Genomic DNA, 22,636 nt, shown 5'->3' with positions numbered 1-22,636 from the left:
TCAAGATGACTATAAGGTCCCCGGACTCCAGTTTCTGATGTCACCACACCCTAAACCCTTAGTCGCTCTTTGTTTGTTCCCAGAATAATTTTGGTTGGGTAAAGAGTCCAATAATTTATTGGTCATCTGTGGACTCGATGGACCTTATTCTCAAGGAAAGAAACAAACATCATTACATTGTAGCCATTTTCTCTGCTTCTCACAGCATTATACAAACCTTTCATTTTTTCTCAAGGAACCCAAAACTACCATAAGGTTTAATATACAAAATTTTTGCTTTGCCAATTCTAAAATGACCTTCACAACTAATAAAGAAGATGTCACAGACAATCCTGAAAGTCGCATCTACTAGGCCTTAATGTCAAGCATTAGTCTGGTGAGAAATGTGATAAAGGGTAATATATTCATAAACAAATATAAGGGGTAGCAATTTATTATAAGTAACTCTCTGGTCTTACTCATCCCAGCAAAGGTACAGGTAAAGGGTGGGTAACAACCAACTTTCTGTTTTATGTTTTGTTCATTTTTACTCAGTTTTAAATATAAGTTGGTTCAATTTATAGCACATTCAGATTAAAAATTTACATACTTCTTTCATTTAATGTTAGTTTTACTACCCATAACATTTCGATCACTAATACAGTAATACACAAACACAGTGAACAGTCGCTCAAGGATGATACTGACCACTGGCATCTGTTCCATTTGCTGCCCAACACTAGTTCCTCCTAACTTTCCTTAGGCAATGGCCTGTGCTCAGTTTGGGTATAGTCCCCTGTAGTTTAGGTAGAGCAAACTCTATATCTTGGCTTATGGGAGAATTTAGCTAAGACCATCCTGGCCCTTTGATTTTAGTGAATAGCCTACATGTTAAGCCAATGACATCAATTCTTGAGTATGATTCATGTAGAAGTTTGTTGATATTTTCATCTTCTGTTCTCATTCACATGGGGTAATCATTGCTACCCTCATTGATACACATCCTTCCAGTCTTCAGAGTTATAAATGTTTAATGACAAAATAAGCCTGCATATGCATTTCTATGTACTGATATTTTTATACGTTTACACATAAAAATTTCTAAACAGAATGACACATGCTACAAACTTACTTTCTTCTTTACTCAAAGAGTTATTTTATATCTATCTATTTCAGAACAACTGACCTACCTTTTATTAATCACTGTGTAGTATTCTCTCCAATAGAGAGAATGACTGTTATCCATCAAGTAGTACAATCTGCAGTGTGTAGCAGGAGAAAAACACTAAGTAGAAACTACAACCTTATTTGGGGTGATATACCCCCATAAACACTATGTACCTCAGGAATGTTCTATGGGGCAGGGACATTTCTAAACATATATAGGAATGAGAAGGGGGGGAGAGAAAATGCAAGATAACTCAAAAAAGAAACAAGCAAACATGAAGACCTGGGTTTGATCTCTAGCACCCACATAAGAGGCCAAGCACTGCAGAAGGAGTCAGTGATAGCAGCCCTGGTGTGCTGATCAGCTAGTGTAGCTGAATGAATTAACTCCAGATTCAGTGAGAGACACTGTCTCAAAAACTAAGGTAGTGAGCAACAGACACCAATCTTGCCTAACATTCATATTTTAAAATATGTACACATGTATAGGACCTAATCTTTTTTAAGCCCTGAACTATACATGTACAGGATACTAGAGTATGTATCAGTATTATACAAAAATACACAGATGCATACACTTTTGCTAAGAGCATGCATACACACAAAGAAAGAGACATAACACACATAGTCCAAATTAAAATGCAGAAAACTATTATTTCTCACCCTATACTCTTCCTTTAATATTTGATATTTGTTGGAATCTTAATGTACTATGTGGTTGTGTAATTGAAATCTCGGGATTATTGGATTTTAAGTTTTTCAGGAATGTGGACCATGCTTGTTTAGTCCTATATCATGTGTGCAGGATAAGCAAACTTAGATCATACAAGTGTCTGGATAAGCAAACTGATTTTGTGTATCTATGCACCTAAAACAAGGTATGGGTTTAAGGGGTTAAGAAAGAGGGAAGTTGGAATGAAGAAATAAAGGAAGTGGTGGAGAAAGGGCCAGTGAAGAGCAGTAAATGTTTCAGATTGTTTCTAGTAACTCACATTAACAGTTCACGAAGATGAGATTTGACATTTTGCAAAGTTTCTAAGACTAGGACACATCCTGAAAGAATTAACGTGGTGTCCTTTTGTTTTTCTTCTCTCCATACCTATAAGCCTATCTATAGATTATGCTTTCTTATACTTCGCTCATATCCTTTTCTAAAAAAGCAAGTTAGGCCATTGCCAAACCTATTTTTATAAAATATATACATGCTCACATAACTGGCATTTTCAGATGGTACTGCACGGCCCTCATGCTGGCACCTTGCCTCACAGATAGCCCTCAAGACCGTGAGCAATGAGATCACTGTGATAAGGACCCTCGGCATGCATTTCAGCCCCGCCTTCCTTAACAAACTAAAGTCTGTAGTGAAAAGGGTGCCCTGGACTCAAAGGATACCGAGTGCAAAACACACACAAAGAGCGTTTTCCAACTGTAAATAATCATAAGCTTTGCACTTTGTTCAGTAACTCATTTCCATTTAAACTGAAACTTTTTTCATCAAATTCATTTGAGCAAAAAGTAAGGTCCAGCATATTTTATTTTTTGATTGGGTCCTTCCGTCCAGAAAGTCATTACCATTGTGCAGCATTATTCCATGTGTACATGGAAGGTAAAAATTGATAATTTTAGATTTTGGAACTAAACGGGTCATGTGCAAACACCTATATCTAATCTATATCTATACCTGATTGTACTCAAACAGGTGCTAACTGGGAGAATGTTAGGTGTATGTTCTACTGAGGCCAATTGTAGAAGTAACATGAAAATGCTAAAAATATCAACCGTGTATAAGGATAGTAAGTTTTGTAAAAAAAAATCCTATCGAATTTCTTCATTCCTATAGAGTCTGCCCTAGGCTAATTTAATATTCATTAATTCTACAAAAGCAATTCGTGCCATCTAATTTTTAAAGTATATTTTTTGTCCAAGGTTACAATTTAAGACTTAAGACTCTACTAGAGGGAGAGAAACTTTTTTATAGTGTTTCCTAAAATCAAAGAACTCCATCTAAACTAATTTCTTAGACAGAAAAATATATTTAATTTAGAACATATAGCGATTTTATGCTTATAAGTAAAAATTAGCCAGCACTGTCAACCCTCATGAAACACATAGCACTCTGATTGATTGGTTGGACTGGGCCCTCTAATTTAAAAATGCTCTATTTCCAATTACCTGTTCTTTTCATGAACATTTTTTAAAAATAAACAAATAATGCTCCAAACTCCAGTCACTTTTTTTTTTTTTTGTCTATATGGAATTGTCCCTATGTCACAGAAATAGTATATAATGCTTCCTACATAATCACTCTTGGAAAAGTTATAGGTTTCACAGTTCAGTTAAGTTTTTTTCTTCCATTCTTTGACTTATTTCTTTATTTATTTGAGGGATGGTCTCACTATCTAATACTGGCTGGCACATTATGCCTCCTGCCTTCCTGCCTGAGCTCTCCAAGTGTGCTGTTACTAATGTAGGCGCAAGACACAGGCCTGGCTTCAGCACAGTTTGCATATTCTGGAGACTACGTATGTTTTTATTATCACCAAATATTAAATAGTGGTTGCTAATGTTATCAATTCCTAAAGCTGGAATACATGTCACATACACTATATATATATATATATATATATACACACACATATATATTTCGACTGTAAGATGCAGGGTAGGTGCTCTGGTGTATGATATATAATATAAAACACAGACAGAAGGGATGCACACATGATGAAAACTTTGGGACTTTGGTGGACCTTAAGGGTTACAGTTTGCGAGGACAAAAGAAAAGCAGCTTAGTCTCCAGGGATATATTCTACAGGCAGGAAAGTAGGCTTGGATGGGGTTGAGAAGATCTTTTGGGCCCACAATGGTAGCTTGTGGTGTGGTCACTAGCTTATCTGTAGAGTTCGTGTATATATTCTGAATAGATATAGAGATGCAACAGACATCTCCATTTGACATTGGTGAGGAGTATTTAGGAAGTCGAGGCAGGGAGGATTCATGAGCTTTGATGAAGTCTCTGTGCACAGCCAAGACACCATGATCACAGTCCACCAAACACAGAGGCCACAGAAATCCCATAGAAAGCATGAGGTTTTTAAAGAAAAATAGCTCCTCATACCTTTTCTGAACAAAATGTCTTATCGTAGAAAATAAATAGACATTTTGGAGGTAAACATGCTCAGGGTAGAGACAGTATGTGATAATGTTGGTGAATGGAAGAACGGAGACAGAATTGTCCTGATTACCACTACAAATGAAGCCATGTGGACATTAGTACTGCACATGTGAGTTATACAGACCCAGTCCAGGTTTTCCTACACAGTAACTGCTATCTATTTAACTCTTTTTGTTTCATTTAATCCATCCCCTATCTCACCCTTGCTTTTCATATTGAGGACCTGAAAAATCTGGCAGTTTTTTTCTCAAATGTTTTATTTTTTATTTTTATAGAGAATATACCTTATAATGAGCAGATAATAAAAATCTATGCTTGTGTGTCTCTCCTCAACTCTAACTCCAGCAGCAGACTTCACAAATACAGTAAGAATTCAAATCTGCTAAGGGCAGAATATAAAATCTATTTGTTTATTCAAGTCCTTGATTAACAGTGTCTATATTTGTGAACTTGTATGGACTTTTCTAGAAGTTCCTGTATTATTAAATATTCTGTGATATTAACACAATGTTTCAGAATGTGTGCTAATATTGAACAACTTTAGGCTGCAGTCAAATATTTACTATAATGGTACAAAATAACACAATTTACTAAGATATGAGTTTAATCTACTTAATAAATTTATTAAGTTGAAGGCACATAAAAAACTGTAGCATCTTGGTGTTTTGTTTCCATGAATACTGGGCCATCTGCAGCCAATTACTCAGCGTCTATTGAAGAGCTGTTATCTGAATATACATACAAATTATGAGTGTTATAATACACGTGGACAACAGTTCATGCTAAATTTAAACTAAATGTCTGAAGTGACATCTTATGGCCATTGGCAAACTCATTAATGAAGCAGAGACTTATCATTATTTTCTGCCTATATGTCGACTGTCAGCTGAAAAGTATTTTATTTATTTTATTCATAAAATTCCATAGCTGCTTTCCCAAAGAACAACAGGAGGCACACAGAGCTGACAGGTGTGGGGCCTTACTGCTGTCTTCCACCAACTGTGTATCCTTGAACATTTTATTTCTAGCCTTCCTTGGCTCCCCTTGCCCATCTATAAAACCAATATGATTATATCCAACATCCATTCTGCACTGAAATCCTGCCATTTGCTGATAGTAAATGATTATGATGCTGCTGCTGCTGCCAATGACAGTAAAACAACCTAGGGCACACCAAGACCTTCCTTATGTATCAGCAACCATTTGATGTGCTTTAACACATTTCGTCTTCACAGCCACCTACGAAGAGCCCTGTGTTTTCATTTTACAGAGAAGGTTAAATAACTTGCCTAAAGTCAAATCAATTCTAGGTGGCTGATATCTGGATTCAGGCAATTTGATTTAGACCTCACACTCTTAAGCTTTATGCTAAATCAGAATAAATGATAGTGCACTTTGATATAACTGTAAGCAAAGTCCTTACCAGTGAATTTACTATGGCAATATGTTTGCTGAAACTCATCTAATTTAAATATTTAATTCCTCAATAATTCTCTGTTTATATGTGTAATATACTAAAGGGAATTCACAGATATAAAAACTATGACCCTTAAGATAACTCTGAAGGACATATGGTATTTTGTTTGTGTTTCTTTTATAAAAAGCTAAGATCCAGACATTCCTTATTATACAGTGTGCTGCTGTTAGTGCCTAAAAGAACAAGAAAAGATTGCATCAGAGACATAGGGGCAATTAATGTGGCCAGGACCGAAGCATGGGATATGGAATTCCCCCTCTTGTCTGAATTTTTAGCACTCTCAAATCTTTTCTCAAGGTCACATCTCCTTTCTGTCTCAGGTCCTGATACATCAGATTTAACATATCCAAGGAAAGTCATCAGGTTTTATTTTTTTCAAAAATATTTTTCCTAACTTTTCTCATTGACAATATGAATAATTACTTTCCTGAACCAGAAATATGGAGGTCTCTTCTTTTCTCTTCCCTCACTCTGTTCTAGATCTTCACACAATTGGTATGTTCTACCTACAAAGTTCAGATCTACTTGTCTTGATTCATGAATCATTTGAAATACACGCAAAGTTTGACCTGATTGAGGACTATTAATTTTCTTCAACTATTTGTTTAACCTGAGGCTATACACTAGCTGATTTTGATTATTAATATTGGCTAGGGGATCTAGAATCCCATAGTCTGTGCAGAAATTTCTAGATAGTGCTGATTGCCTTGGGGACACCCATCCTAAATAAAATCCCAGCCTGCAAAACAGAAGTCCAGCTGAGACCAGCATCCATTGCTCCCTGCTTCCTGACTAAAGATTCCACCCAGGATTTTGTCAGGCTCCCTTCCTGGACATGACCCAGCATTCTCAAAGTGTGGGCCATAACCAACCCTTCTTTCAGTTGTTTTTGTCACAGCAATGAGAAAAATTAACTAACAAACTGCACATGGAACCTGTTAATTTATCAAATTCTTTCCATGTGAATGTGTGAGAGTGTCTCTCCCTGTAGTTCCTGTCTTTGGAGCCTCTGCTCCTCTGAGGAACTCCCCTCCATAAGCACTCCCTCCTCTAAGGAATGCTGCCTTACCTTACCGTCACCAAGGCCTGCCTTTACTTGTGCCTTTGTGTTGTTTAATGTTAATAAGTACATTCTGATGACATTTATTTCGTCTTTGTGCTTTTAACAGCTTTTCTCTAACCCCTAAAGTCTCCTAATAAAAATATACTTGTTTATAATAAGTCCCTGATGCATGAAAAGATTAGAAGAGAAGAAGCCCACAGTATTTTCTGACCTAAACTCTCTCACATGCTTGCTTACTTGTGTGCTTACTTATAGATCAGTCTGTTAACCATCAGACCACAGAATGTAAGAAGAATGTTTAATTCAATATGTAATTCAGCCCCAGGGCCTGGTACGGAGTCTAGCCCAGCCTAAGCGTTCAACAAATGCTTAGAAAGGGAACCTGCCCTGTGTTGTTTGACTCACTAAATAAAAGTCTATTTTATTAACTACCATTTAAAAAGAAATGCCAGCTTTATGAATATGACTGATGGGAAAAGAAGATTTGAACAATGTTTATGAGTTTTTAATGTAATTTTTATTGAGTTTTTTGTATCCTTACTCATTAATAAAAGAAATAATACTGGCATACTTTATCTCCCAACATTATTCAAATTGAATTGGCTTTTTCCTTTCAATACGATGCTTGGAGTAAATTACTAATTTCTTTTCTTACAGGAAGGCCCATCTATTTTTCACACAATGACCTAAGTCTATTTTATAAAATATATTTGTGTATACACTTGACATGTGTTTACATATGTTTACACAACCGCATTTCTTGGTTCTTCAAAACGTGTGTCGTGGATGGCAAGAAGACAGAGACTCTGTCTACCTTCCAGTCTAACAACCTGAGTTTAATCCTGGGACACTTATGGTGGAGAGAATTGAATTCTGTAAGTTTCCCTCTAACCTTGCTACTGTGTTGATGTATATGATAAGATAGGACCAAATCGCAGATAGATAGTTAGAATAATGAGTTGCATTTTAATAAAAGATGCATTTTACTTTCCGTAAAATATAATATTCTTTGATAATCACACCAAAATTTGACAGTAGTTAATTTTTTTAAAATAGTTATAAATGTAGAATTTGAAGCTTTATTGACAGAATTGAGTGTAATGACTATAATAGTGATGTCTTTACATCCTGAGACGTATCCATATGGTACTCTGATGCACTTTTCCCTGTAAAGAATTCTGTAATGTCATGCGTGCATTGGCCACTCAAACTACCAGTGCACTAAGGCTTAAGATACTTAAATGTTAATTTCAGTCACTACCAATCCCCCCACAAGTCTTCAGCACGGAGAGTCCTCAAGCAAATTACAGAGGACAGAGTTTTTCCCAAACCCCAAATATTGCAAAGCCTGTCAGTTATATCTATTTAACTGGAAGTATATCTGGGCATCCCCCAACATTTTGGTCTTTCTGTGCATCTCAGTCATGGTTGGCTTTATTGCTGTGGAGAGAAAGCATGACTATGGCTACTTTTAGAAAAGACAGCATTTAACTGGGGCTTGCTTACACTTTGAGAGATTAAGTCTATCACCATCACAACAGGGAGCTTGACAACAATCCTGGGTACTCAAACTGTGGATGAAAGCTTCAATCTGATGAGGGGAGGCGATCTGGGAATGGGCTTTTGAATCCTCAAAGCCCATCCCCAGAGATATACTTCCTCCCACAAGGCCACACTTTCTACTTGATCTAATGCTACTCAACTAGTGCCATATCCTTGACCCTAATAACTAATCATTCAGATATATGGGCCTATGGGGGCCATTTCTATTGAAACCACCACAATGTATATTTGTACTTGTGTGGATATAGTCTTATGTGAGGGTGAATAAGACTTTATGAAGTCAGAGATTATACTCAGGTGTTCCTCATGACAGCTATATGCACTTTGGTTTTGGAGACAAGGTCTTTCATTGGGAGCTGGGGATTTCTGATTAGGACCAGCTGGCCGGCCAATGACTGCAATTCTCCTGTCTCTGCCTCCACAGTGGTGGGATTATGAGGTGTACTACTATGCCTACCTTATCTTACATGGGTTCTTAGGATCATACATGGTCTTCATGCTTGCCTGGTAAATATTTTATGGAACACACTAACTTCTTATGCCATAGGTTCTATTTCTTAAAGTCTGATAAACATATTTGCTAAATAGGTAAAGTCTGACCCCTTATAATTGTTTTGGTTGGTTCTTCTTTCTAATGAAGGTGGTGGGTTTGTGAAAAATGTCGCTGGAAAACCTACCAGGCAACTCGATAGCACGAGGACTTCTCTGTAAAACACTGTCCTCCAATATGTATCAGAATTCATGAAAACTTCTGATCTCTTCACACAAAATACTAAAAAGGACATTGTATCAAAGAGAGATGTAATAAATTGTTTTTTTCCTTTCTTTAGGGGCATGTAGTAATAGTATAAAGAAGGGTATGAATCAGTGATCTGTGACGGGCTATTCTCTTCCGTTATCCTTTTACTTGACAGAGTATTAAAACTATGAAGACAGATTCAGAGAAATGGCTTAGTAATCAAGAACATTTGTTGCTCTCGTGGAGTACCAGTGTTCTGTTCCCAGTACTCACAGAGGAGACTTGCACAACTGCCAGTTAGTCCAGTTCCAGAGGATCTGGTACCCTCTTCTGGCCTCTATGGGCACCTGCATGTATTTTGTGCACAAATGAATAAGCAAAAATAGTATTTTTAAAAAGATGAGAAGATGAAGACACTGAAAATAAGTTCATCCTGGTGTGATGGCTTCAGCTTATACAAGGGCACCCGAAATCTTCCCTTCCATCTATTGCTTTTGCACTAACAGTGCCCAAATCAATAATGAGAATGGTAAATGTTAGTATTCTTAGAAAGCACACTGACCTCATCATTTGAAGGTATTTTAGGGAAACTCACAACAACACACCACACACCAAGGCTGATGCCCTTTATTCTTTCCATTTTGAAGGTAAGGAAGTCGAGAGAATGAGGTAATTTCTCCAATGTGGTTATTAAGTAGGCCAGATATTCTCACAGCAACTTCCTTTGTTTTATGAGCATGCATAATGCTTAGAAGACCTTCTGTTGGAGAAAGGACTGAAAGAGCTGAAGGGGCTGGAGACCCCACCCCATATGAACAACAATGCCAACCAACCAGAGCTTACAGGGACTAAGCCACTACCCAAAGACTATACATGGACTGATCCTGGGCTCCAACCTCATAGGTAACAATGAATAGCCTAGTAAGAGCACCAGTGGAAGGGGAAGCCCTTGGTCCTGACAAGACTGAACCCCCAGTGAACGGGGTGGGATGGGGAAGGGAACACCCATATAGAAGTGGAGGGGTTAAGGGGATGTTGGCCTGGAAACCAGGAAAAGGAATAACATTTGAAATGTACACAAGAAATACCCAATTTAATAAAGATGGGGAAAAGAAGAAGACCTTCTGTTGATTGCTAACACTCTCACAGTGCTTTCGTCACCGAGATCTCACAGGGCCCTTGCTTTGCCCTCTGGGAGTGCTCCATGCATTCATTCATCAAGCATTTAGAGTTCTTCCATTCTGAGCTGGGCCAGAGCCCCAGACTGGGGGTGTGAAAAAGGTTTTGTCCTCATTTTTAAGTTTGTCACTGTTGATCTAGGAGAAAAATGTGTATGCAATACAATGCCCTGTGATAAATGCTGTAATAGTATTTTGCACCAAGTCTTTCAGAAGCATAGCAGAGAGTGATTAATTGTATACAGAGAAGAGAGGAAGAGGGTCCAGTGACTTAGCAGTAAAAGTGCATGAGAGTTGGACTTTAAGGACAAATGCATCTAATTCCTTTATTTACAAACCATCTTTCATATCCTTGGATACGGGTGCTGTGTATCCTATACTGCATACATTTCTACGACTTTGACTTAACTATTCCCTATGCCCTCAAGATATGTTATGGAGATGAATCTAAGAAACAAGCCCCATATTATAGAAAACACTTTCAGAAAATAAGTATTGATCTTCTCCGAATATATATGCACATTTGTTACTACCAACCTGCAATTAATCTTGAGAGGGCTGAAGAGTTTTGCTTAATATTCAAACTGCTTATTCCAAACCACCAGAAACAAACATAAAACTGAAGAAACTGTTTAAAAGTGCCTCCTATATTTATTTATTTTTTCTTCATCTTTCTTCTGAGCCAGAGGTCAATAATGTTTTTCTGGATAGGAGCAAAGACTAAATATGTTAAGCTTTGGAGGCTAGATGGTCTCTGACAACTACTCCAACGTGGCCTTTGTATTGTGAAGATAGTTAAAGACAATGTGTAAATTAACAGAGGTATTAAAAAATGACTCTACAACTTTATTACAAAAACATGTTGCAGGCTGATTGGGTTCTCAGGCTACATACTATTGACTCTAATCCTAAGTAAACTATCTTCTTGGGTCGTTCTCCTTTTCCCTGCAGAATGGAAAGGGCATTAGATCTGCGATCAGTATGACTGTCCTCAATCCCCTGCAACATGTCAGTCTTATGGTGCTGTATATGCATGTATATATGCTTGCATCTCTAGGTGAAAGAGTGTGAGTGAATATGCATGTGGGTGCACACATGTGGAAGCCGGAAGCTGATACCTGGAATCATCCTTGACTTCTCTTCCACGTTCTTTGCCTCGGGATCTCTCTATCAACCTCAGAATGCATCAATATGGCAAGTTCTGTTAGTCAGCTTATTTAGGGCTTATTTCTTCTGGCTTCTGATGCCGGATTATACTTGACTGCCATACTTATCAGCTGTTTAAGGAGGTCTGACCTCTGATGCTCACACTTGTATCTTTAACCAGCAAGCAGTCTCCCAACACCATTACCATCTCTTAATTCTCCCTTTGCTAAACACAGCTACCAGATTTTTAGGCAAAGAGCTTTACTACTCTCTCACTTTATTTTTCCTGTCAAATCAAGGACATTTAAATTGTATCAATAACAATTCTTAAAAGAAAGAAATAGCAAAAAATAACTGTCTTCATTAATGTTCTTAAATTATTCCATCTCAGATAAGGTAGTTGAGCTACAGAAGAAGAATAAGTATAGCTGCTGGTGATACTAATAGAAAATTGCATCTGATCTAAGATGAAGTAGGTTTGGACTATCCATTGTAGGTTATGACATTAATAACACTGTATTCTAAGGAAGATATTAATGAACTTTCCAGAATAATACAACCACAGATTTTAAAAAAAATTACAGAGTTTTGGCCAATGAGAGAAAAATAGAAACTTAATGGACACAATATTACTTTAAAATACTAGGAATGAAACACACATTGAACTTAAATAAGATATTGTGAGGCTTAAGACATGTTTTTAGGTTTTAGGCCCTGGTAGAGTATAAGTTCTGCATCTTTTGACTCTTCATAGTATCTTCAGTTTGCAAAGTTGAGATTAATATTAATGCCAAAACACCACCACTGCTGATGCCTTATGCTTTTGTGATTCTAGCTATTAATATTAGCATTGTACTGGCCAATCTCCTTGACTCTGTGAGGTTGGCAAAGATGGGTTACCATTGCATTTCTTCCTGTCTAGGAGAAGAAATTCATAGCAATTCTAAGTACCTATAATAGTCTTGACTAAATAATTTAATATGGGTGGGGTTGAAGCTAAACTCTCAAATCAGCCAATAAACTGTAGGCTGAACACTAATCAATCATGACCATGCTATTTTCTACAGCAATGTCTCCTGTCTCCTTCCTAATTCTAAGAGGAAGGCCCTGGGGATCAGGGTGTGACACTTTCCCATTTTTAGAGCACCTTCCAGTGGGAAATGTTTGTTAGCATTCTCCTTCAGCTGTTAGTACACATTTACCTGAATGCTCTGTTAACTGTTCCAACCAAATGTAAATGCTTTATGAATATTGCTCATATAATGTCCAGAGGGCAGGGTGTTCCACAGTAAAACAAGCCCAACTGGGAAGAATTTGGAGAGCTTAAGATATTTTTTTCCCACCTTGACTGTTCTCATCCTAAATACTGCATTTTTACTAAGGAAAAAAAAATCAGAAAACTTAAAAATCCTCAAGCATTTGTGAATAATTTAAAGCACTAAATGGCACAAATAGATTAATATTTTAATGTTCTACATGCCTTTTATCCAGACAGAACTTTGAACATAATAAATGTGGCTTAGGACAGAAGTCCTCAAGATTCAGAGGTTTTCATATTTTTAACGTGTGTAATTAACTTCACCTTTGAAGGTTCCTGAAGGTTAAAGAGGACAGAGAATAGGCATGCTACTGAAATGGTGCAATCTGTGGGAAGTGCTCACCATTCCCTTGACAGAATGCTTCAGACATTTCAGCAATCCCAAGTCAGATTAGCTATGAGGAAGGATACTACAGATGGCAAAAATCCTCTTTTTTAAAAATTTTTTTTCAAAGAATCTATTCTGATCATGTTTTCACTACCCAAATGATTTCTAGATTCACCTTATTTTCCTACCCACCCAGCTTCATGATCCTTTAAGCACCCACCACACACACACACACACACACACACACACACACACACACACACACACACACAAATTAATCAACCAATTAACTGATTAACAAAAAGCACTCAAAAAATAAAAATCAAAGAAAAATCCAATTTGTTTTGTGTTGGCAAACTATTTCTGGGCATGAGACCTGCCCTGGAGTGTGGTTGATATACTCATTAGAGAAAACTGATTTTCTCATTGCCAACAGTTATCAATTACACATAACTTCTTGTTTGGGAAGGGGGACTCTGTGCCTGCTCCACCCTCTCAGTGGGGGCACCCGATTTGATCTGAAGCTGAGCAGATCTTGTGCATGCTGTCATGTCTCTGTGAGTTCCTTTGTAAACATCAGTCCAGCTGTGTCTTGAAGATGTTGCTCTTCCTTTCCACTTATGAGGAGTTCCTCTTGATGAACTCTTGATTTCAATAAGCAAGTAATATTCTTCTCTTCCTGCACCTTGCAAATCTTCACTGACTGAATCACATTAATCGCACACAAGTTACTTTGTAAGAAAGTAGACATCAGGGAGAAACTTGCATTGTCCTTGGGAAGGAGAAACACACACTCTGTTCGCCTATGGAGAGGGGGAGGGAATTTACAGGCCCTGAGAACACCCATACATCTCTTGCTTCTTCAGCAGCAACTGAGGCTCCTTTACCTCCATGAACTACTTCCTTCTAGAACTTGAAGTTTCTCACAGGCTCTGACTGGGAGAAACAGCCTCCTTTTCACACATGGATACTGATAATCATGGGGCTTAGTTTCTTTAAAAAAAAAAAACTATTCTGAAAGGTGAAAGTGACCTCAAGTTTAAAAAAATTGAAAGGCTCCTTGTATTTTCCTAAAAGTTCAGGAGGTTTGCTTTACAGATACCACAACCCACCAAGTCCACAGAAGCAGGGTATCTTCTAGGGTACACAGCTCTGTTAGGAACAAGCCACAAGCCAGTCCGATGGCATAATGAGATTGTGGTACTAAAACATACAAAAATAGCGTCTCTAGACACACTGTATTCTTATAGTTTTGGTTGTGAGCCTAGCCTTTAATGACTGGGCCATCTCTCCAGCCTGACACACTGTATTCTTAAGAGAAGTGGAGGTTAATATGTCTATATTGTTTCTTACTATTTATTTATATTTTCTGTGCATGAGAGTTTTGTCCACATGTATAAATGCACACAGCATGCATAGTTGATGACAGCACAAGTCAGAGGAGAATGTCAGATCCTCTGGAACTGGAGAGATGGATGGCCATGAATCATCTTGTGGGTGTTGGGAATAAAACTTGGGTCCTCTGCAAAAGTGACAAGAACTTTAACTGCTGAAGCATTTCTCCAACCCTTGAGTTCCCAATAGCTTTGATGCCAAATCCTTTCTCTATCTCCTGCCCATTACCTGCTCCTCCTTTCATCCATCTTTCTTCCTGACCAGATATACTCAAATGCCAACAACCAAGGTGAGTGTCACACATCTGTAATCCCAGGATGCAGGGGGAGTCTGATGCAGAAGGTAGGACAAACCTGGGTTACATGGCAAGAAACTATCACAAAATAACAAAAAGTTCATTTAATTCTGGTCATGCAGAGACATACCACTCTGAGCCTAATTCTATAGACTAGGTTTTTATTGCTGTCATAGTGAAGCATCACAAACGTAAAGCACTTTAGATTAAAGTTGGGTTTCAAACAACAAAGGAATGAAGTACCGCTGCAGAGGCCAGAGATCAAGGTTTGCCTCTCTTGCTTTCCTATGGCCAAAATTAGTGCTAGCAAACTAAACTCAGAGAGAAATTAACTTTCTAGCTCATTCAGTTTTATTAAATTTTGTTCCATATTGCTCACAGAGAAAGGTCCTTTTTCTATTCTGCTTGAAATTGTCTTTGGTTGCAAGACAGACCCTATGTATTCACGGTGATTTTGGAACCATGGTCGATGTTCCTGCATGCTTCTTTTCACATGTGTTTTGGCTAGACCAGCGCAGTCTTTTTTTTTTCTTTTTCATACTCATTTTTATATTGTTATTGAAACCCTATCAAGCATTTATATACTTCCCAGCAGCCTTCCTGATGGTTTTGATTATTGCATTTCAAATTCACTTTCTCCCTTTGTTGTGTCTCATCTTTCTCCTGCCTTTCTCCACCTGTCTCAATAACACTTCTTCTCTTCTCTCCTTTAAGGGCTTTGTAATTATACTGAACCTATCTAGAAGAACTCATGTCTTTTACCATATTCCCAAGCCAGCTGATTATTAGCCTTAATTTTATTAACAAATTCCTTTTACAGAAGGTTGTACACCAGTGTTAGACTGCAGAGCTTGAAGATGAAAACCTTTGGGAAGCCCATGTCTATTTCTTGTTTTTTTTTATGTTTATAATTATATGTACATATGTGAGTCTGTGTGTGGATGTGCATGCGAGTGTAGAGGCTACAGCAAGCTTTGGGTGCCCTGGAGCTGGAGTTACAGGTCTTTGGGGGCCCAGGTCCTCTGAAAGAGTGGCACAGGACTTTAATTCAGTCCCATTGAGCATGCCTTTAATATTCTTTCTCCCATAAGCTAATAAATTCTTGAAATAGGAAGTCTACTTCTCATAGATCCTAAAATGCCTTACATATAATAGTCAAAATAAACAGTTGAATTTGCCAACAGGGTCTTATCTGTAAAGCAAAACAAACAAACAAACAAACAACGAAAGCTTATCAAAGAATAGTTAGGAGAGATGACAAATATTTGAATCAAACCTGCAAAGCACAGCAAGAGCACATAAGAAAACCCATGTGTTGAAACTCAAGAAGGATGACCAAAATGCGAATGCTTCACTCCTTCTTTAAAAGGGGAACAAGAATACCCTTGGCAGGGAATAGGGAGGCAAAGTTTAGAACAGAGGCAGAAGGAACACCCATTCAGAGCCTGCCCCACATGTGGCCCATACATATACAGCAAACAAACTAGATAAGATGGATGAAGCAAAGAAGTGCAGGCCGACAGGAGCCAGATGTAGATCTCTCCTGAGAGACACAGCCAGAATATGGCAAATACATAGGCGAATGCCATCATTAAACCACTGAACTGAGAATGGGACCCCTGTTGAAGGAATCTTAGAAAGAACTGAAAGAGCTTGAAGGGGATTGAGACCCCATATGAACAACAATGCCAGCCAACCAGAGCTTCCAGGGACTAAGCCACTACCCAAAGACTATACATGGACTGACCCTGGGTTCCAACCTCATAGGTAGCAATGAATAGCCTAGTAAGAGCACCAGTGGAAGGGGAAGCCCTTGGTCCTGCTAAGACTGAACCCCCAGTGAATGTGATTGTTTGGGGGAGGGTGGTAATGGGGGAAGGATGGGGAGGGGAAGCCCATATAGAAGGGGAGAGGGAGGTGCTAGGGGGATGTTGGCCCGGAAACCGGGAAGGGGAATAACAATCGAAATGTAAATAAGAAATACTCAAGTTAATAAATAAGGAAAAAAAAGAAAGAAAGAAAGAAAATCCATGTGTAAGCACAGGATGGCCTGGCCTGCCTCAACACCAAAGAGAAACAGGCTGCTGAAGTTTTATTTGTTCTCCAGACATGTGGGGTCATTGGTTTATTTAGAGGTGTCCAGGAGTTACTTCTTGCCAAGTTAAGTCTAAAGTGCTTAGCTCTCTGAAACAAACTGCTCTGGGAAATGTCAAAGGCCTGGGTGAAAGTCCCTAATTGCATCTAAAGATCCCAGCTGGGCTTCTAAACTGACTTCTAAACTGATTTGACTTCAAAACTGCTCTGTCTTTCTGCTTTCAGCCAACATTTGCAATGGAAGGTCTTTGTACCAGGCTTCTGCTAAATAACATCTGAGCAAAGCAAGTCATGCAACAGTTCGGGAATTACCGGTAGGTGATATGTTTCTTCCTTTCTAGCCCGTGATCAGAGACCTGGCTCTTCAGCTAGCAATTCCACCTGTCTCGACTGTTTATTATCTAAAAGAGGCTTGCACAGGAGAAGCCTCCCTGATTTTTTTTTTTTTTTTGTAGCTTTATTTGGTATTTGGTGGCGGTCACTAGTCAGCTAAGAACACCAGGAAGTGCAGCCCTGCACTAGTCACCATTCTAACACCTCCTCAAACTGAATTTTTATTGCAGGGAGGGGCACTCCAGACAGGCCTTCAGCAGATACTTGACACTGACAGTCATGAAGGGTTTGTTTGTATCCCAAGTACCACCAAGAAAGTTCAGAATCTCACAGAGAGTCCAAAGTTTGTTCTAGGATGTGAGAGTGCAAGAGGAAGGCTGTCTTTGACCTTTCAATGATCTAAATACACATGACAAAAGTACAGAGGGTGGAATGACTTCCCTCAATGTCTGGTAGCTGACCTAAGGTCCTTAAATATCTCAGGGTACTGGGGATTCATAGAACATCCAGAAGTGGCCGATTATCAGATTCTCTTCTAAACAAGCTGACCACTCCAGATCAAGGTCAACCACAAAGCATGACCTTTACTCATCTAGAGTAAAGCAAGGAGAATTACAACTTGATGGTAAATTTCAAATTATTTCCTCAGACTGACATACATAAAATTATTTCCTTAAGGTATTCTTTTTAAGCAGAGTAGCTGTGTTATTCCCCTAAATTATTTGCCTTTTTTTTTTTTTGGTAAATTTACTGAGTAGAAATTAAATCTATTATCGTTGTACATGCAACACTGTCTTCAATAAATGGGAAATAACAGAGGATTAGAAACATTTTGAAAAGGCTTCTTGCTTTTTATTTTTGTTTTTGTTTTTTGTTGTTTTTTGCATCCTTCTCATTTAACATGTTTTCTTTGCAATGCTTCTCACTGGAGAGCTACTTTATACCCCAATGAGTCTGTGGCTTGGTACTGAATGTCAACACTGACATGATCACTGTAATTACATGTAGAATTGCCCAGGCTCAAGCATCCAAAACTGATACATATTAATGAGTTATACTTGCCATGGTGAGTTTTAGAGAATAACAAATCTTGGTTGGTATTGTATAAACCGAAGAAGGAGTGGAGTTGAACTTCTGTAAACATCTGACTTAGTGGGATGGGATTTCTGCAACAGCTGCTTATAAATAATAAGATTGAGTTAACAACATCAGTCCCTGTGTTCTCACTGCTTTTTCAACCTCCTCAATTCACACACATTCTTGCTTGCGTTTTTTTCAAAATTTTCTGATAGTAAAACCTTAAATTTACAACCACTGTAATTTAGGGAGAAAAGATATATTCAGGAACACACATAGCAAAATCCTCTCATGCATCATAAATTATTAAAGTATTCCCTTAAAACCTTAGCACAAGACCTTCTGTTTATTGGCCTTGTACTTCAGGTGACTGGCGTGGTATAATGAAACATAAGGCAGTAATGAATTCCATTATATTTTTCAATTTCTTTGAAAAAACATGCCATTGATCACATAGCACTAGAGAGATGCTCAAAGTACAGGAAAATTCTCACTGTCACTGCCTTTCTAAAAAAGGTCTATGGCAATGTCCAATTCAATATAAATGTAGTATCAACAAATAGAGATTTAGAGATTTTTCTTATAATCGAATATAAATACCTAAGTTATATGTACAACATTGTTACTACAAGTAGTGACCCAAAACTGAAAATGACTAGACTGTTTGTTAGTAGAATAATGATGAAATAAAATTCAGTGCATGAAACCTTAGGCAGCTACCAGAATGAATGAATTTGGTCTATGGATACCGACATTAGGGAAATATCAATAATTCATCATATAAAAAGGTATTTATACTACAAAAACAAAAAGAAAAAATCAATCAAAGAAACAAAAAGCAGTGCAGTGGAAACTCCCTGGACCCTACAACGGTGACTCTATCCAGGACTTCTAGTAATGGAGGATAGGAGCCTACACTGGCCATCTTTCTTAACCAGCCAAAGCTTCTCGTGGTGGGACTCAGACACCAACTCAGTCATAAAATCTTCAGCCCACAACCTGTCCTGCCTGCAAGATGTGCTGGGGCAATGGTGGTCAGAGCTTGTGAGAGTGGCCAACCAATGATTGGTCTCCCTTGAGGCCACTCCTCCAGAAAGAACCCAAGCTTGACCCTGCCTGGATTTCCAGGTTCTGGAAACTGGAAGGCCCAGAGACCTAGGGTAGAACCAAATGCAACTGGAAAATAAAGTCAATAAAGTGACTCCTAATGATATTCAACTACACTCATACATAGATCAGTACCTAGCCCAGTAGTCATTCATCAGAGAGGCTTCCTCTGGCACCTGATGGGAACAGATGTAGAGACTCCACAGGTAAATATTAGGCAGATCCTGGGGAACCCTGCAGAAGATTGGGAGGAAGGATTGTAAGAGTCAGAGGGTTGAAGGCACCAGGAGAAAAAGTATTCTGGCCCACAGAATCAACTAAGCAGGGCTCATAGGGGCTCACAGAGACTGAACTAAGAATCAGGGAGATTGCATGGGGCTGACCTAGGTTCACTGCATATATGTCATGGTTGTGTAGTTTGGTGTTCTTGTGGAACTCATAAGAGTGGGAGCTGGGGGTGCTTCTAACACTTTTGCCTGCTCTTGGGACCTTTTTGCTCCTACTGGGTGGTCCAGCCATGATATGAGGGTTTATACCCAGTCTTTTTTATTCTTGTTATGCCATATTTGGTTGATATTCCTGGGCAGTCTGGTCTTTTTGAAGCAGAAATGGAGAAGCAGTAGAAGGAGTGGAAGGAAGTTAGGCTGTGATTGGGATGTTTTGTGTGAGAGAATATGTACAATGAAAACAAGTATCCATATTAGCCGGAATTCCTGCAAAGCAAGTTATAGAAATCTAGTGTATAGAAGTCTAGTTTAGACAAGAAGAAAGAGGAGAGAGAAAGAATGAAAAAGAGAAAAGAAAAATGGAGTGGGTGAAGGAAGGAGAGATGTAACAAGGAAGAAAAGGAGAGGGAGAGTAACAATATGAGAAAATATACAGATCTGTGTATGCACTGACCTTTCTAGGAACATTTAGGAGAAGCCCAATATTGCAGATGATTATTTTAATGGTAGTTACAGAGGGATATGAAGCAGGAGAGAGTAAACCTTTTCTTGAATGTAATTTAATACTATAGACATTTTCCGTTTTCTGAGACTGGCTCTCACTCTGCAGCCAGGGTTGACTGGAACTCACCATGTAGCCCAGGCCAGTTTCAAGCTTGCAAAGATCCTCCCACTTCTGTTTCCCAAATGCTGCAATTACAAGCTGGTCCTCCATGCCTGTCTAATATTGTAGAGTTCTTTAGGGTTTAATATACAGAAAATAGACTCCTACTATTATTCAACTTTGTTTACAAAGTACTAAACTAATCTGAAGATTACAACCTTCTCACTACTTGAGAAAAAAAAAACCATCTCATGAAGATGTGAGCTGGAGAAGGGGACCTTAGGAGACCATTTATACTGAGAGAACATCAGCAGACTGTGGTAGACATGAAGAAATTCTTTCCCACCTTGCAGAAATGCAAACTTGTATATGGTCTGAACATGAACTGTACAGTCCATCTACAAAATGAAATTTATACCTGATTAAGACTGGTACTAAAAGATGAGAAGACAGAGAAATAACATACTACTCCTGGGCTTAGACTAAGGGGTCTAATTTTCTTTTCCCAAAGGAACCCAAGAAACCCTTAACACTCAGAAGACTGTTATATAATTGCTGAAACGTTTTGGCCTTGAATGATTTAAGACCTGATGACTTTTGTTTCTTGTGACTGTTCAACATCTCTTTTCTAATGCGTGTTCTCATTCATATGACAGTTAAAGCCTATATTTTTCTGAGGTCTGGTCTCTTTACGTCCAAAACCAATTGGGCTACCCACTTGGAGCCTGAAATATATTGGTTAAACACATCCAGACTCAAACAAAAAATAAATTAAGAGAGAACAATAATTCATATAATGGAAAGGCTCATTAAATTAATGAAGGACAATCTTAGAATAATTTTGAATAATTAGTTAAATATATATATGCATTTATATATTGATATTGATATACCTATGTACAGAATTTCTAGCTAGACAGTTAGACATTAACAGAAACAACAAGTGAAGTGATATACATTAGAAATATAAACTGTGCTTAGAATGTTGAACATAAATGAATAAAAGTATAAACAGTGAAAGGGTCAGGTACAGCTCCATGGCACAGCATGTGCTTAGCATGTACAAGGCCCTGGATTACACCCTCAGTACCACCCAGAAAAATATCACTTGAAGTTGCTTTTATAAAAATATTTTGAATATTTTCACCCCAAATAAACAACCAATTCCCAACAAGATGAATATTATGATTTAATAATGTATATAAATCTTACATATCACACTGTACCACAGTCATTAAATGTTGATTAAAATCATAAAAATTCACCTAGAATTAAGCAACCGTATTCTAATGAGTTGAAACATTAGAAGACTTTCTCATTGTTCTCACAGACCCAGTGGAACCATCCAAGCTGGAGACACTGCTAGCACGCATGCACTATTTCCTTCTGTGCTCTGTCTAATCACAGCCTCTCTCCATTTTTCCTTTTGTCAGAAAGAGTCCTTGACAAAGCATAATGGGGTGTTTTCTCTATTATCTGGCTTTTATTCACATTTATCAGGGAAAAGGCTAATGAGAAGCCCTGGAAGAGCACCAGGAACGAAACTCTTTCTCCCACTAGCACTCAGGTCTCGCACATCGAAAGCCTCAGCTGAAGCTTTTTTCACAGCACTTTTGCCCCTCAGACCTCCAAGTGGTAACAGTCATTGCCATTGGCAGCCAGGCCAATGTCGCCATTTCTGTTTGGCCTTAACCCTCTTCATAATCTTATAAACAATCCCCTTGTTACGCTCTTTACAATTCTGCCAGTTGGGTGTCATCAATTTCCTTCTGGAATCCTGACCTACACATTCATTTGCAGAGAATCTATTAAGGGCCAGAGAACATGTAAAAATAAATTAGAAATTGATTATGCTCTCAAAACAACTTACAATCTGGTAGAGGAGATAACTGTGGTTCATCAGGCATCATTGGTTGACTAATGTCTGCTTACATATAATTGAGAAGGAGTAGTCTTGTCACACAAAGGCAGGGTTAAGGGGAGGGAGAGAATTCCACAAGATGGCTTGTTTTCTATATACTGCTCATGGGTAATCTGTTTATATATGTGAAATGAAATGCTATTCAGAAACATTTTAACACAATTTCTAAAATGTCTACCTTGCTGCAATTTATGTCTACAAAGTGTGATATCTGAAAGAAGAATTAAAGATTAT

At 38.2% G+C, this 22,636-nt stretch overlaps 1 protein-coding gene across 9 annotated transcripts in view; it reads right to left on the bottom strand.

Annotated features, from left to right (window-relative positions):
- The window catches only part of Immp2l (inner mitochondrial membrane peptidase subunit 2), a 906,807-nt gene that overhangs the window by 134,305 nt on the left and 749,866 nt on the right, over positions 1–22,636 (bottom strand). The gene's annotated exons all lie outside the window — the stretch shown is intronic.

This window comes from Rattus norvegicus, chromosome 6 (genome assembly GCF_021556685.1).
Source record: "Rattus norvegicus strain SHRSP/BbbUtx chromosome 6, alternate assembly SHRSP_T2T, whole genome shotgun sequence".
Taxonomy (NCBI): Eukaryota; Metazoa; Chordata; class Mammalia; order Rodentia; family Muridae; genus Rattus; species Rattus norvegicus.
This window is presented reverse-complemented; position numbering and strand designations above follow the sequence as displayed.